The following is a 12,147-nucleotide window of genomic DNA, read 5'->3' on the forward strand; positions in this document are numbered from 1 at the left end:
GGCAGCTGGGTGCCACAGGTTTTGTCAGCAGCTGCCAAGAGCCATGCTGCCAGCTATCATACTACGCCACTAACCAAATGAGCAGAATGTCTCCAGGGTCAGACTGGGCTTCACCATGGGCTTCTCCATGGGACATGGGAGCATGGTACCTCTTGGAGGCCTGAGAGGGAACAGACCACAGGTCAGGCAAGTGTAGCTCATCACCAAACAGCTGCACCTTTGAGTCTCAGTGGAGGCTTGTCAGGAGGGGCGAAGGGAGCAGAATGGCTAGCAAGAGAAACCAATCATTGAAAGAATTATGTGCAACCAGTTTGATAAAGGAGTGTGAGTTGTAAAGAAAAGACAGTTGCATCTGCGGCTTCTTAATTTTAAAATATTCGTACACAGGTAAATCAAAAGATACTACAACATGCCTTGTTGAGTTTGCCCAACTGTTAGCAATATATTTCTACTGTAGGATTTTTTATTTATTTATTTTTATGACTAGAAATAATGGTTTATCTGCTCACTATGTTACTATTTGCAGTGAAAGTCTATAACTGACCTGTTTTCTACCTGAGCAGTGTTTATAACTATAAAAGCCAGACTCTCATTTATTGTCATACATCAGTAATATTTTATCATATTTATGGTAAGAGAATCAATATTGGGATATAAATGCTTTATCATCCTATCACTGATTTAAATGAGCCTGAAATCGTGCTTGAAGGTCCATTATTCATTCACTGCCTAGTCTCAGACTATGACAGAGGCCTATCTGATGGTGTTCAATGGTAGTTTTGGATAAAATCCAAAAAAAAATCAAGCTTTCAGTGGCTATGACTGACTACAACTAACTTCTTATGTGTAACTGCTTGCTAATGGAGATCTATTAGAGAAATAGCCTGCAGAAATCTATGTTGTATATACAAAACCATTTTTTTGCCTTGTGGAATAAAACCAGACAATTTTAAATTCATCTACACAGAAGTCCCCTGAGCCATAACTTCAGGTTCAAGTTCAAAATAACCTACTTTTTTTTCTTATTCTATTTTATATTGTTGAGGTATTTTGTTTTAGGGAATGTGCAATGTTGGGGCTGTTGACCTCATGAACGTATCCACACTAATGCCAATGAGATTCTGTTGTTGATTTTTTATTTTATTTATTTTTATTTTTTGAATGATTTTCAAGGTTCACCTCTACATGTTTGGTAGACAGAACCAGAAAATACTGGAAACTGCAAATCTCACAATTGGCATTAGTTTGAACCCTTTGCAGTGTTGTAGAAAATAGAACTTGTGAAGAAGTTGAACTCAGTGCCTCATAATAGCCATATTATATAGCCATATAGCCAGGTCCTCAGCTAGCTATAAAAGAGACTATTACATCTGAGGAGTTAATCCAATCTTCTTTAGCCTAATCTAGAGCAGCATTTTCAACTTTCTCATAAAGTGTTGCACCACTTCGATGCATCTCAGGTCAAACAATAGTATTTTCCAGTTCTATTTTAAACACACCATATGTGACAGTTCTTTTGTGAATGTTGTCAGTATACTGCCACTGCTTTATTAATATGAATGAGACCTGACACATGGAGAAGTCCCAGGATTCTGTTTCAGCTAATATATACATATTTAATATATATATATGTGAATTGACTCTTATTCAGAATATTTTTTTTTTTCCTTTGGGGAAGGTGACTGCTACTATTAATAGTAATGTTGTAATCTGCACTGGCACTTTAATACCTGTTTAAACTCTTCTGATCTTGTCAGAAATTAATAGAAGAGATCATGCTGAGCAATGCTTCTTGGCATGGTGTAGTAAAATGGCTATGTTCCTTTCCTGACTGTTGTACTGTCAGTGGCGCAAATTTAACATGGGGCAGGTTTTATTACACTAAATTACCAGTGTTTTGTCCCCTGTAAAATTGAAATAAAAATAAAGTTTTGGAGAAGGAGGATTCTGCCTTAGAAATGTGTGTGAATGTGACATGGGCAAGCAAGGCAACTGCTAAAATGTAAAATTTGTCATCTGATCCTTACATAACCTGTACAATATTTTTAATTCTAATAACCAGTACACCACAGAAATGAATGAATATACAGTTCCTCTTCTCATTACAATTACGATAAGGGTAAACAAAAACTTCACTAAAAAATTGTGTAACTTTCCTAATTTGGTAGAAGAGATAGATGTTTGCAAGTCCGCACATTCTCCAAACATTTTTTTTTTTTTTTTGCATGTTAATGCATCTTACAAGCTTACTTTAAAATGTTTATTTTCTTCTTGCTGAGTAAAGGCAATGGGATTCCTCAGAGGAGAGACATTACTCAGCATTCTTGAAAACCAAGCTAAACTTATTCAGGAGTGCTAGTAAATTATTTTTGGCACTTAGCTGTACAACCAAGTGTCATGGTTTTCACCAGGATAGAGTTAATTTTCTTCACAGACACTGGTATGATGCTGTGGTTCGGATTTTTGATGAAAATAGTGGTGATAAAACACCAATGATTTAGTTGTTCCAGAGCAGTGCTCACACAGAGATAAAGGACTTTTCTGCTTCTTGTGCTGCCCTGCCAGTGAGGAGGCCAGGGGTGCACCAGGATCTGGTAGAGGACACAGCCAGGACAGCTGACCCACGCTGACTAAAGTGATATTCCATAGCATCTCATGTTGTGCTCAGCAATAAAACTGGGTTAAAAGAGGAGGGAGGGAGACATTTAGAGTGATGATTTTTGTCTTCCCAAGAAACCGTTACGTACGACGAGCCCTGCTTTCCTGGAAGTTGCTAAACACCTACCTGCCTGCCGATGGGATGTATGAATTCCATGTTTTGCTTTGCTTATCCATGTGGCTTTTGCTTTACTTAGTTAACTGTCTTTATGCCAACCTGTAAGTTCTCTCACTTTTACCTTTCCACTTCTATCTTCCATCCCACCCAGGGAGAGTGAGCGAGTGGCTTTGTGGTGCTGAGCTGCCTGCCGGGATTAAACCACAGCACCAAGTAGTGCAATAAATGACCAGCCACAGCAGTCTGTCACAGCAGTCTCCTGTTCTTACCTGCAACAGCAATGGAACACACCGAGAGAGGTGTCATGTGAGGCTACTACTGGAAGTTTTCCAGACCTATTCATGCTGGCAGGTTTAAGCCAATTATCCTCTGTTCATTCCCCACACCAAGGTAACATTTGTTGTTAATACCACTGGGGTGTGGTATTATTGTTCTGTCAGCCACACACCCCCCCCCATCCTCTGATGTGGAATGGAGTTTCTAATATTCTGTCTTTCTAATAAGCTGAATATAACATACATCCCAGGACTGTTGGCTGTTCCAAAGGAAGTGGTTAGATCCTCGATCATTTTCTATCACCTTTTCATTCCTCAGGGCTGCATGGACTGGCAGCCCTGCTAAGTGTGAGAGCTTGCTTCATTCCTACACACTAAGTCATGTAAGTTCAAAGCCTAAGCCCTAGCATAATGTCAAAATATTTCATGTCTGTTATGATACAGTTGCTATGACAATCAGTGCTGCAATCGTCTCTGTATTGTCGATTAGCACACAATTCATCTCCTTGCACTGTAGTACACTTCATGTCAGATCTCGCTATAATTCGAAAGCCAAGACGCAGATCTCTCAACTTTGGTTCTGCACCAACTTTTAACTAATTAAACATAGTGATGTTTAATAGATGTCTGTTAGAGCACTTTTTCCATGCATTATAGATTTTAACAGGTTTCCTTATGTATTAAAATAAAAATGCAAAAATGCAAGGAAAATGCAAAATAACTTATTAAAGTTGTGCCTACTAGAAGTTGTATAATTTTGTGTTCAGTGTCTGTAAATGTGTTGGTAAATGTTTCATTTTTCAGTTTATCAAATATTAGGCCAGTTGATGAGCAGATGAGAAGTGTCTGTGTGTTTGGGGACAGTCTATGTGTGTCTCTGTACATGTAATTACTTATTTGCAGTAACTATATTTTATGATGTTACTTATATTCTGTGTCCACGTCCAGGTTTTTGACATGGGCCTACAGGGGAGGGTCACCACAGGGCCCTCTGTGGGCCGAGGCCAGGCCTGCCCCATGCCGGACACAGCTGTTTCTGGCCGGTTCCGGCCCGCTCCAGCAGCCCCACTGCAGGGCACAGCTCAGCCCAGCAGACAAAATGGTGGCATCGCTGTGACAATGTATTAAAGAAAGGACAAAAACACAGCATGGCCGTGAGGAGTGAGGGAAGGAAAAGTGTAATAGACAATCCTGCTAACACCTAGGTCAGAGAAAAGAGAGGAAGGAAGTGCTTCAGGCTCCAGAGTAGAAATTCCCCTACAGCGCAAGGTGGAGTACTTCCTTGCAGCCCATAGCAAGACCATGTCAGAGCAGATATCCACAATGCAGCATGTGGAGGAACCCACGCTAGAGCAAGTGGGTGTCCTGAGAGAAGCTGCTGCCTGTGGAGACTGCATGCTGGAGCAGGTTATGCCTGAAGGACTGCAGCCTGTGGAGAGGACCCATGCTGGAGCAGGGTTAAGAGTCTGAGGAGTAAGAAGTGGCAGAGGGGAGCTGTTACGGACTAACCATAACACCCCATTCCCCATACACCCTGCACTACTTGGGGGGAAAGGAGAAAGCAGTTTGTTTGTTTGTTTTTAGCTTGTCTTTATTTTTCACCATTCAACTCTATTTTTAACAGCCAAGAGAGACCTCTTACCCAGCATCTGATCTTTACAGCGAGGTAAGCAGCGTTTCTATATGCATGCAGTGCATATATGTTGAGCTTAAGCAATAATTTGTATACATCAAACTAGCTTAATTATTAGGCATGTAGTAGGTAGTCAAGGATTCAACCACCGGTTAACCATAATAGAATGCAGACTGCCTTTTATGTTTAATCATTAATTCTGTTTATCTGTTGATTAATAAATCCTTTGGGTTAACCTCATCACAAGAACTAGTTTCTGTAATTCTCCTGTGACACTGCCCCATCCTTGGTGAGAAGGGGATGTGAGAGCAGTTGGGTGGGCATCTGACAGACAGCCAACGTCAACCCACCACAGTTATAAAATAGCTAGAACTATTGTAAGTTATATAAGTTATAAAATAAATGTCTAAGTCTCAAAATACAAACGCAGTATATGAAATCGAAGTATGAACGCTTTCCAAAGGCAAATAATACATAGACATGTTTCTTTTCTTTTTCAAATCCATAGAGTGGGAAAACATTTCTCTGCTTTATCATTGTTCTTAAAGGGTTTCTATAGCAATTTACAGAAGTTGCAGTGCTCTTGGATCTATTCTATCAGATCAAATAGTAATTTCCTCTGTACATTGGTAATACCATTCATACTCAAATTTATAAAGCTTGTTTAGTGAATCAGTGGGTGCCAGCAGCAGCTGGGGTGTGGATGTGGCAGTGGGAGCGAGGTATACTGTGTGCTTACCTGGCCAAGCAGCCTGCTGTGGGCTGTAATGTTCTCATGCCCACCTGGATATTACTATAACCCTTCTAATCTTTCCTTGGGTAAATTGAAGCAACCACCCACTTATTTCAGATCTTCTTCAGTCAATCCATATTTATACTACTTTTAAGAGATTGATTCAGGGCGAGAGATGATCTTAGATCTCTCCCATTCATGTCTAAAATAAAAGGCCCATGAAATCTACCTAAAATCCTCTTAGGATGTAGCCCATTGAAATAATCAGGCTTAGAGGGTGCAGAAGATGTCATTAAAATAATGCCTGCCTAACAGGAGTGTGGCAGAACTGCCTTTTCTTTTATCAATAACACACTTGCTTCAGTCCTGGGTCTTTGAAACAGATACTAATTGCCAGGATGTCTAAGGGAACTAGAGGCTTCCCCCAAAGCAGCAAGCAATTGGACTATCTAGCTGAGTATTGCAGCTAAGGGTGAACAGATGCAACCTAAAGAAAAGTAGTTGTCGCATGCTTTCTGGAAAAAATGTCACCACTACATCACTTTGTGTATACCTTCAGGGGCAGCTTATATTTATGGGAAGTCTTTGTAAAGTTTAGCAGAGAACACAAATCTTTCCTGAGATTTTCAATACTCTACACATTTTTATAATAAAGAAGAGATACAAATTTTGGAAAGCATATAATGCTCTATGTAAAGGAAATTATATGTTTCAGTAAAGCTGTACTGTTTTACTCTTTTCACTATTTCACTGTGGACTTTTCTGTAAAATTACCTGGTCTACAAGCAGGAGCTCTGTACTGAGGCAATAAATGAGGCAATAAATGGAATAATAACCTTAGAAGATCTTCAGGCTACTAGATGGATATGTGTCAATGTGTTTATCTGATATTATAGCAGCACCAGCAGATCTGATAGTCTCAATAGTTTTTACCTCTTACAAGAAATAAAAACTTCCTGTTGTGCAGAGACACCCAGTACCTGTATAACATATCATCAGCATTGTTGTGTCTCAATATGCAAGGTTCCATCTTTCCCGTTTTGTCAAAGTTGCTTCCACCAGTTGATCAGCATTACCTTAACCTTCTCTGAATTGAATTTTTATATTCTGCCAAGAGTTGAAGTAATGGAAAAATTGCTAGATGCATCTTGTTTGTGTTTATTCTAGAAGATGGATTACTATGGTAAAAAAGGGGTTTATGTTGTCTGTTGAAGACCCAGTGTATTATCTGTCAGCTACAGAGAAAACTTGTGAGGAACAAGGAAAAAATAAAATACTGCATTTGCTTTCAAAACTTTCAAAAGTAATTTAATGGGGCTACAGTATTATATAGCAATGCATCATCTATGTATTTTGATTTGCCTTCCTGGAGTAGAGGTGCCAAGCAAAATTAAAAATCTTTCTTATTTTAGGTCCAAATTCTTATGATGCTTGTGAAAGAAATCTGAATTTTTCTTTCCAATGACTGATGCATATGATAAATGATGTGCATGTCATATTATTTGTTCAGATTCAGCCTTTCTGTCTTACTCTTCTGATAGGGAGAAAAATAGGGAGTGAGTTTTAGAATTCTGAGTTATTTCCTCTAAAGGCTTTATTTCCTGAGATTTTTGCTTTCTTTGACAAAATGATTTTTTTTTTCTTTAATGAAATATTTTATTATTTTGCTGTTATAAATTATTGTGTACTATAGAGGTAGAAAGATAAGCATTCACATGGCTGGTTTTGCACTTACTATATAGTACCAGTGCCCTTAAATGGAGGTGCATGCCCTCAATGACCTTGAATGGCCACTTCAGTCCTAGTTTTTTTTTAAATTCTTCCTTCTAGTTTTGTAAACAAGCATGCAAGCAAAAAAAAAAAAAATTCAAAAAAGCAACAACAACAACGAAAACAGACCCAATGTAGTTGTACAAATATTTTTGTTGAAGGAGTTAACTGGCGTGGTCAGGCTGAGGAAGGAATTAGAAATGCTGAGATGGATCTGAGGAAACAGCATAGGAGAGATGGAGGTGGGAATGGCCCTGTCCACGGAGCTAGGATGAAATCTGAGAAAGCACAGAACCAGCAGGACACTGGGAAGGCAGAGGGTGAGAAACAGCAACTTGAATTGGAAGTGTGTTGTGTTTTCAGCCTCTGTCTTTGCTACAGCAGTGATCCATGCTTGCAGTCCCTCATGAACCCAGGGTATTTGCAAGCAGCTGAGTTAACTGCCCTTAATACAGTACCTCAATGCAGAGACTCCCCATACAAATGCACTGGCTGTGTTATGCTAAGAAATACAGCTGAAAAGTAACTTTCTGAGTTAGAACACTTTATTGTCTCATCAGCATTCAGTACCACAACTACAGCTCAGAGTAGATGAAAACCAAACAGAGGAACAAAGAGGTTTAGAAGAGTAGGTAAAAGGAGAGCAATGAAAGGAAAAACATGGCACTTAATGTGCTCAGGGAAAGGTAGAGGGCAGTGGCAGAGCCTGAAGCTCTGCACTCACGGGATCTTCCTTCCAGTGCTGTATGTGTTACAGATGAGCATATACTGTGGAGATCAATTTTTTATTGATAGTGGATGAACACAGAGGTCTTTTTCTGTCTCTGATATCTGAAGTGCTATAATCATGCTGTAACAGGTGTAACTGAGAGGTTTATTGAAAGTTTATGTTTCTTCCCTGTTTAAAGTATTTTTGGAAATAGGATGTCATAACGTAACTGGAACTCAAGTTACCTACTTTGTATGTTAGTGAGTAACTGGACAAGAAATGACAATACAGAAATCTTTGAACTTAATTATGGTTATGTCTCTTACTTACAGATCTGACACTAGAAGACCTCCATTATCTGAACATTTTGATTTCATTCACAGAAATAACTTTTGGCAGAGAGTAATGAAGAGTAAGTAAAAATAGAGAGTATGAAGTAAAGTAAGAGTAATATATAAATGAGCAGTGATTTCTGAATCAAATTTGGTGTGTCATATTTTATGGGAAAGCAAAATTCATATTAACACAGTTTTAAAATTTTTGTCTGAGTTTGGATCTCTATACAAGAAGATGAGGAGAACCATTTGTCTCTCATAGCGCAAAATATTCTAATGTGTTTGAGAGCTTGATCAGAGGTTTAATTTAGAGACTGGTTTCCTACCTGTCTGAACTGACCTGTATGCACAGAGCAGTTTGGTATACATCTTCTGCAGTATATATGTGTTACCTTGTTGTATTTAATAGTCATACGGCATGTTAGTAGCTATGATGGTGAAATTTGGAGATATCAAGGCTCTCAAATCCTCTGTCCTTTTCAATGACCAGCACCAGTGCTTTCATGAGACAGGCTGAGTACTGTTTGTTTTCATGGCTTATGCTTAGAACCAATAACAATGTGTTAAACTCTAAAAGGAGAGGAAATATGTCTGGGAAAAGCAGTAGGCTGCAGGAGAGGTGGCTCGTGGCACTGACAGATGTGCCTTGTTTGCAGTATCCTGGCATAGCACAAGCTCAGCACCACAGCAGACAGTAACATAACTATACAAGGTGGTCATAAGCAGCCTCCAACGAAACTGAGCTCAGAATCGAAGTGGATGAAGCAAAATAATGATGGAGAGGACCATGGTGGGTAGTATCATATGTGGAATTTTGCCTAACAAACAAAACAGCTCTTATGCTTTGTGTTTTAAAAGAAGGCTGGGGGGAAAATCTGTTCATTTCTATTTTTTGATGGATTTCTCAGGGATCTTTCTCTTGAATGAAAGCCTTCCCCCTTGCTAAATCATTAGCTCAATTTGGCATTTCTCTGTTTTTTACTGTGTTAAGATGAGATTTCATAAAAAGATGAGATTTGAGACTTGAAGATTTCTTTTCATAAGCTCCCAAAGCATATAGTCAGTCCAGTTATTTAAAATATATTATACATAGGTTTGGTTTGAAAGAGCATGTATATCATATTTAGGACCTAACTATACCAATAAGTAAGAAAATGGAGCAAAGGCTCCAATAAATATTCAGCTTTACAAATTATAAAAGGCAGAAAGAATGATCCACATACTCCAACAATTGTAACCCATGATAATGGAAAAAGATAATGCTAGGAGTTCTTAAGTAGATGTTATGGTATAATTTGTTGTCTAGAGAGGAAAAAAAAAAAAGGGGGAGGGAGTTATCTGTGCGTGAGTAAAAAGCTGACATTATGTCCTGACATATGAGACTCCATATAGATTAGTTAAGAAATCTATTATCTATATCTGCCTATGTGCAGAGCGCCATATATAAACAACCATATACTCTACTGAAACACTTCTCTCTGATGTAATTTCCTTTTAGCTTTAACTGTTATTTTATAGGAGTTCCTAGGATGTTGGAAAATGTCACCAAGTAAGCAGCTGTGAATAGTTCCTTCCATTAAGAAAATGAGCATTGCTGCAACCTGTCCCCATTGATTTCAGTTGGAGGTTTAATATTTTCTTTAGAGGGTCTAGGATTCAGTTAAAACTAAAATTTATATATATATATATATATGCATATATATATATAAATACATAACATGTTTTCTTTATTGTAGGAATGGTCCTCATTCTGTATGACCCAGTGCAATGTGACCCCCTAAGCTGATACGCAGTAGCTCTTCACAACTTGACTACAAGTAGAAAATTAGAGTTTTCCAGGCTTAAGAGCCTGTTGGACTTTTATGAAATACAGGTGAATAAACTACATGTTTCATCATCAAAGCTGATCTTAAATGTCACTGTTTTTTCCATCTTGAATGCCTTCTTTATTTTTCCTCTCCAAATACCAGATACTTCTAAAAATAAGAAAAAAAAAAAATTTTCTTATAATCATAAAAAGAAGAAAATAGACCCTACTCCCCACCCCCACCCCCCAACCCACACGCACTTAGACAAGTGCTATCAGGGATTTCTAAGTATGATAATAGTTTAGTGAAAGTATTTGAAAGCCTTTGTAGTATCGGTTCCTATATGCCTATCAGACTAAATTAAATAACTTGCAAAATGCTAATTTTGAACTGAAGGACAAGCAAGCAACAAAATTCACTTTGGTATTCTTAGCAGACTTCACATCTATCAAATAGAATATAATTTGATATTCCAAGAAGCATGTCTTCAAAATGGTGTACAGGGAGCTACACAAACAAATCTTTTTAATGTAAACGTGACTTGAGCACATAACTTCCCAAGAGGGACCTATGAAAGGTACCCCTCATCATCTCTAAATGTATTTGAGTCAAAAGGAGATCCCAGAAGGATATGAAGTAGTATTTTTGTTATGTTAATTAAATACTTTTAGCTCTAGCAGTTTGTTTTTAACTACTAATCTACCAAAAGAAATAAAAAAATAGAAAGAATGAAGAAAGGGAGAAGTTATTTTAATGAGGACAAAGCAAAAATATTTCTTAACTATCTGAAAGGATGATATTTATATAACTAGTCTTGAAAATACTTTTTTCTCTGTAAGAAACAATCTCATAGTATTGTTAATAACATGTTTTATTGCTGTCAATTTCATATAGAGGTTATTTAAAATACAGGCTTTATATGTTAAAAGGTTAGTTTGTTATTATTCTGTATATTTCAGGATAGAGAAGATCTTATGCATTCAAAATTAACGGAGTCTAAAGCTTTCGGATCTTTGTATCTCCTGTTGCAGAATGGGAGATTTGCTGTGGCTCTAGTTCCAGGACACTGTTTATTAAAAAAAATAAAGGAGAGTAAAAAAGAAGGATCCAGCTTCTTCTCATCTCTATTCAGTGAAAGAATTAGATACAGTAAAGAAGCACATATTGATTTATTATATATTTAAGAAAATCCTATGGGGATATGATCCATATGGGTTTCTGCTTTACACATACAGTTTTCATCACAGAAAATCTGACTGCAGGCCAGGGAAAGATGGACTATTGTGCGTGTCAGCAGCAGGGTAAATAGTTGATTAAAATCAATGGTAAAATTAAATTTTATTGCCTGTCCTCATTAGAGCGGTTAGAGTGGCATCTTTGTTACTTGATCATTTTACTGTTACCAAACCTACACTATTAATATGCATATATGTAAATGCATTTTCTTGTGAGTTTATGTTCAAGTATTGTGTTGGAGTACTGTGTTCAGTTGTGGGTCCTCCAGTACAACAGATCTGGACATACTTGAGAGAGTCGAATGTAGGACCAAGATGATTGGACTGGAGCACCTCTCCTATGAGGAGAGGCTGAGAGAGATGGGTCTGTTTGGCCTGGAGAAGAGGAGAGAAGAGGTTCAGGGGAGATTTTAGTAATGTCTATAAACACCTGAAAGGAGGGTGCAGAAAAGACAGAGACAGACTCTTTTTAGTGGTGCCTAATGCCAGGACAAGAGTCAGTGGGCACAAACACAAGAGGCTCTGTCTAAACACCGGGAAGCACTTTACTAAGCAGGTGATGGAGCACTGGCACAGGTTGCCCAGAGAGGTTGTGGAGTCTCCCTCCTTGGAGATCTTCAAAAGTCACCTAGACACAGTCCAGGTGAACCTGTTCTAGGTGTCCCTGCTTTAGCAGGGGACTTGGACCGGATGGCTCCAGAGGTTCATTCCAAGTGCAGCCGTTCTGTGATTCTGTGAAAAACCTTTGTATCCAGTAAACATCCTATTAGTTTGTCTTCATCAGCATATATCGCTGTGCTGTAGGCACTCTTGCACAAAAATGGTATCATTGATTTTATTTTTTATTTTTTTGTTTGTTTTTTTTTTTTAAAA

The 12,147-nt window shown here is 38.1% G+C and overlaps 1 long non-coding RNA gene across 2 annotated transcripts; it reads left to right on the forward strand.

Annotated features, from left to right (window-relative positions):
* The first annotated feature begins 1,054 nt into the window (after positions 1–1,054).
* Positions 1,055–11,132, forward strand: LOC106035267 (uncharacterized). 2 transcript variants are annotated; one of them, XR_010828767.1, is made up of 4 exons: positions 1,055–4,524; positions 4,676–4,717; positions 8,229–8,308; positions 9,968–11,132. It is a non-coding gene; the product is annotated as an uncharacterized lncRNA (long non-coding RNA). The 2 variants fall into 2 exon arrangements; XR_001206666.3 differs by lacking the exon at positions 9,968–11,132 and adding an exon at positions 8,888–9,864.
* The last annotated feature ends 1,015 nt before the right edge of the window (positions 11,133–12,147 follow it).

This window comes from Anser cygnoides, chromosome 2, assembly GCF_040182565.1.
Source record: "Anser cygnoides isolate HZ-2024a breed goose chromosome 2, Taihu_goose_T2T_genome, whole genome shotgun sequence".
Taxonomy (NCBI): domain Eukaryota; kingdom Metazoa; phylum Chordata; class Aves; order Anseriformes; family Anatidae; genus Anser; species Anser cygnoides.